Raw genomic sequence first — 6080 nt, 5'->3', positions numbered from 1 at the left:
CTGTGAGACTAAACTGATCCACTGCTTGTTTACCATAGAAGTCGGCATGCCCGTTGATTTTTGTGATTCAGAAGTACAGAACATTGGAATTAGCTATCGTCACCTTAATTAAAGATGGGAGATATCATGTAGCTGGTTCTGTCTATCTGGCCGATTGACCAGATATCATGTAGCTGGTTCTGTCTATGTCCGATTGACCAGATATCATGTAGCTGGTTCTGTATATCTGACCGATTGACCAGAAAAACATATTTAATGTTCCTAGAGGCATTGGAGTGTAGTAAATAAAAATTTGGACAGTCACACTCTGGATTGACTGCATATAAAATGGAGTTGCTTCCCTTAGCCCCTGTATAACAACTTTGTTAGACACAGCTTAATTCCGTCTTTGCATATTGCAGAGTTATCTTCTCTTGGGAGCAGGTATTGACTGTTACGTCACTTGTTTGTGAGAATAACGTCATTAATTTTTGAGAAAACAACGTAATTTTATCACACAGACCAATGACGTAACAATCAATACCTGCTCCCAAGAGAAGATAACTCTGCAATACGCAAAGACGACATAATGAAGCTATTATTCAGCAAACTTGCTTGTTCTTTGCAATAAAAGGTAGGAATGAGTTACAGATTACTACAACACAACTGCACACAGGTGATATACACATTGTCCAACCTTTTGTTTGGTCGGAAACGTGGAAGGATAGGATAGTTCAATTGGTGTTCCATACTAGGCCATTTCTAGCTGGTCTGTTTATGGATTCTTTTTTCTTTTAAGAAAGGAGATGAGACACTTGCCCGATCCTTCAATATAAAATCCAGATGATAGTGTGTCGTTGGTTAACAAGAATTTCTAGAATTACTTTTATCGCATATACATGTAACAATAGCATTAGCACTGTAGTGCTATTCTTGCCACAAAACATATATAAGATTTAACAAGGATCACGGTACTTATGAATATATATAAATATAAAAACAGGACAACAATTCAAATTAGATATGCTAAAACTATACAGTAGAGCATATGAGATCACACAAGTGTTACAAAAGACAAGTTAAGACACTATATACTAGTGTTAAGTACATATATGCTGATGTAGCAAAGTGTAAAAATGTACAGGATATACACTAATATAGTGTGAATTAAAAAGAGACAATGAAGTCATAAATAGAAACAGAGCTATAATTATGATATTGTAAAAAAGTAATGATCTTTTAAATAATGGAGCTCAAATCTGAAATAAATATCAAATATAGAAGTTTTGACGTAATCATTTAGATTGTTGCGCTTAATGCTACCTTATCATAATTAGCATCGCGTTTTACACCTGATATACGAAGTCATAGTGTCTGCGTTTATTCAACCTAGAACAAACAGGTTTCTATTAAAACCAAGTTGAACAGTGTCTTGTTCTATGCTACGTAATGACAATTAGTGTTACCAATTACCCACGACGGCGGACATCGCGTTTTAAACAAACACGGCGGTCTGTTTAGGCTCCATCCCTATTTATTCTTCCTTTGCTGAACAAGGTAATCCTCATTATACAGAAATGCTTTAATGTGTAAGGTGACCGTGCTCCTATCCATATTTAACACTTTACGTATTTAATTGGTGTGACTGGTGCTCCTATCTGCTGATCCATATTTAACACTTTACGTATTTAATTGGTGTGACTGCCTCTTACCTCTCTAGGTTCTTTAATTGCCGAGTGTGTTATTGTTGACGATCTCTTTGTCTCACAATGGGCTGTCCTGGACAAGAATTTCAAACGAGGTCGTCATGTACTTTTATTCTTTAGTGAAATCGAAAATAAAATACCACAACGTCAACATAAAAAAGACATAAAGTCTCTCAAGTAAAACGTGACTTGTGGGAATGGAAAGTACTCGTAGTCTGTCCCTAAGTGCCTAGTCGAGTCAATAATGGTTTCTATACAAATTTAATGGTAACACGTCCTGATTTCCCTTAATAATAATAAAAATGATTGAAGTACAGAGTCAAAATTGTACGTTTACTCCTTATATCTGCAACATTGGGCCCAGCATTAAGAACGCTTCACGATCCACACCAGCCGGTCAGTAATGGTGACGGTCGGTCAGTCTTTATATGTTAATAGTATTTATGTCCCTGCACTCATCACAAGCAAAACTCGGACAACAATATGAATGAAAATGGCCACCCGATTTGTGACATTGAATTTATCATTATCAATAGAGCCACACTAGAGCTCTTAGCATAAAATCAATAATATATGGAAAATTATATGAAAAATTGAATAACCCAGTAGCTGCCACCACACACGCATGATAGCCAAAACTACAAACTATAACATAAATATAAAATAATGTAAATAGTTTGTCATAAAACAGGAATAATTATGTAATATAGCGTCATCACATCAGAACAAAACACAAACTTGATGCCGATATACACCAACAAAAGGAAGACCATCGCGCACCAAACAAAACACCGGATTTACGCATCGCGTGTCATAACGATGCCACACATAAAATTCAGGAAAAACGGCCTACAGGTGAAACCCCAACGATCTTAGAGGGTCAAGGTCATACGAAGGCGGGAGTCGAGGGATGAGACACCGATGATCAGGAGGAATAGGGAGAGAAAGGAAAGAATAAGCAAGAGAGAACAACGATGGAGCAGTGGCGGATCCAGAGACCTATCGGGGGGGNGGGGGCAGATTTCCAGGGGGTTTAATTAATTTCCATGTGAGGGGGAAATTAAGGAAAATACAGGATTTATCAGGGTGGGGGGTTCTTGAAGCCCCCAAAAAAACTCTGGATCCGCCACTGTGTCGTTGTGACGTACACAACATGTTCACAACGTAGAGTCAAGCCTCACTGATAGAACTCCCTGGCTATGTAGCTTATTGTTAACCGCCACTATACGCTTTTACGTAGAGTCAAGCCTCACTGATAGAAATCCCTGGCTATGTAGCTTATTGTTAACCGCGACTATACGCTGTTACGTAGAGGCCAGCCTCACTGATAGAAATCCCTGGCTATGTAGCTTATTGTTAACCGCGACTATACGCTGTTACGTCGAGTCCAGCCTCACTGATAAGAATCCCTGGCTATGTAGCTTATTGTTAACCGCGACTATACGCTGTTACGTCGAGTTCAGCCTCACTGATAGAAATCCCTGGCTATGTAGCTTATTGTTAACAGCCACTATACGCTGTTACGTCGAGTCAAGCCTCACTGATAGAAATCCCTGGCTATGTAGCTTATTGTTAACCGCGACTATACGCTGTTACGTCGAGTTCAGCCTCACTGATAGAAATCCCTGGCTATGTAGCTTATTGTTAACCGCGACTAAACGCTGTTACGTGAATTATGAACGGGAATAGACTAATATTTTTGACGTCGACTCCTGCATGATAAGGATGACCTTCGGATCAATACTTGTAAGCTTACAAGAGACCCCTTGGTATGTAAAACAAATATAATTTCTAAAGAATTATTGCATCTTTAAATGAAACAGAGAAATCTCTAATAGAAATGGCGATGTTTCTAATTCAAATAGATACACCTTGAAATGAATCCAAAATAGTATAGTTATCTCGGTTCGTTTATGATATATCTCCTAAAATAAACAAGATATATCTTTTAGGTATGAAATTTCAAGTTGGCTTGCCATACCTGGACTTAAGATAGACGCAGGTTTCCACATATATCTCCAACATTAGATGGATCAGTACAAACTTCCCAAAAGCCTCGCTGTATTTCGTCATTTGTCTTCTGACATTCATATGTACAATTGTCTAAAAATGGATAGCAAGAAAAAAGGCACAAATAGACTTAGCTTAAAATGTTTAATGAATGCTTTCAACGACTGAAAAATAATTCATTCTTTCATTGATGAACAACAACTAAAAGGATTAGGCAAAAACTACTTAAACCCCTTTATTAAATTATGTGAAAATCACATAACTGAATTATTGGTTTTCGATGACGTACATATGTATTTATGATATTGTTTTGGTAAATAACAAAAAGGAAAACCATTTTACGTATAAGTTTATAACTTTGGTGAATGGTTCCCATACCCTGGAAAACAGGTTATTGTTGTGTCGGTAATGGTATAACGGGGTATTTCCTCAACATCTTGACAGGTAATTGTCATAACGAATGTCTTTGTCAAATTAATTGATCACAGTTATTGTATGTTCGTTCTTGGCTTGTTTTGCTATCACCTGTGTACGTTGATAATCATCAGAGTAAGGTAACTGATACCACTTGTTATGGGTATTTTAACAATTTAATTTAAAACGTTTGACAAATATTACTGTCTTTTACTTCCTTTCAGGTCATTTGTGCTAGTGAAACCTTCTCTGAAGATGTGTGTACAGATAAAATGAAAAGTGTAAGAAATTAACAGACAATTTAACTGACTTTAATTATCATAATAACAGAAAGTGTTCAAAATATCCCTATTCCGCCTCAACGCACAGATAACGCCATTGAATCAAGTAGAAATAGTTTATCAATAAGAAAAATGTGTAACCAAATTCCTGTATTGTCCATGCGATTTTTTAAATTAAGACATTAGCTGTATTTCTGCTGTTGTTTCCTTTTTCTTTACCTTGTCTCGGGAGTTAACGATCTGAGATGCTATTCAGCTCGCCGTTGTTTTGTTGTTGTTTTATAAACAGGAATTCTTTTCATTCTTTAAAAATAAATAGGACGAGGTCAAATTATGTCGTCATCTCCCTTTTTTCCGAAATAGGCAATGCACGCCCTTGACTGTACAAACGTTTGTCCCACTTTACTAACGTATAGCTTCGGATCCGCAGGTAGACTCAATGCTTCAAAGGTGCCTGAATCGATCGGGCTGCGCGTTTTAAAAGTATATAATGTTGTAATGTCATATTTATTGATTTGTTTTGATTGTGAACTAATTATCAGTTTGATGTCCACTGTGTTTGAGATTGTTCCTGTTTAATAGTTTATGACTAAATCAAAGGGTTTATATCAATTTACTTTCCATTCAGATTGTTGTTCATGGTTTGTTCCGTTTTACTTTATTTACAGTTTACAGTCATATATATTATATTAACATATGTTTGTAAGTGTTCAAGTGATCACATATTCACTGAAATTCTCTAAATATTGATTTTTTTTCGGTTCTGGAAATTTTCGAGTTATGACCCTTTTAACTGATCGTGGTGTGGAAAGTTTCGTGTTAACAATATTTCTTAAATCTATATGTTCTATTTTTCTATAATCTGTATAACTTATAAATAAATATTAGCGTGAAGATATTTTCGCGCATAATAGCTTACCACGAAAACGCGAACATTTCCTCACCGCGAAAATCTACTCCTTTACAGTTTCTTGATATGGTACGTATTGTGAACAGCTAAAATAAAAGTGTATCTGTTTATGATTTGTATTTCTTTCCATGATGTTGTCCATGACTTGAAATATTGCGTTAATCTTGTTACACAGTCATTTAATCATCCACAAAGTACATTTAATCTAAAGTGATAATTGCAGACAATTCTAAAGTCCGTTGTTTATCTTTATTTACCTATTCAATCTTAGTTTAAATTGTCGAAACTACGTACACGTTCATTGGATGTTCATACTGTACAGTGGAAATGGATCAGCGTTGGTTATTTAAACATGATTTATACATCATGTATCAAGATATGCATTGATCATGTTGATGCTCTGTAGTAATATTTCCCTTGTAGTAACGTTGGTAAGTGTAAAAGATTCGAGTTTTTAGGTCCTCTGTTTGTATTCCTGTATTTTTGTTTTTGTTTTCGTTTTGGTACTTTTTATTCTAGTTGTCAACTACTCGAATTAAAAAAAACTCACTTTTCCACAATGTAATCGACGTAGTCTCCTAATGAACGTCTTTTATCGTGTACGAATAAAATCGCTACTACTGAATGTGCTGGAATAGGGAAAGCTAGACAGACAATATCAACGTAATGCATAATTCAATAGCAAAATAAGTTTCAAAAAGCAAGAAGGGATCATCAAAGTGTCAATTACACCGTTATTAGAACTAAAAATCGCTCAAACCAAAAGTTTAACTTATATTG

Source organism: Mizuhopecten yessoensis, unplaced genomic scaffold (genome assembly GCF_002113885.1).
Source record: "Mizuhopecten yessoensis strain PY_sf001 unplaced genomic scaffold, ASM211388v2 scaffold8149, whole genome shotgun sequence".
Taxonomy (NCBI): Eukaryota; Metazoa; Mollusca; class Bivalvia; order Pectinida; family Pectinidae; genus Mizuhopecten; species Mizuhopecten yessoensis.
The sequence above is the reverse complement of the archived record's forward strand: the minus strand, read 5'-3'. Positions refer to the sequence as shown.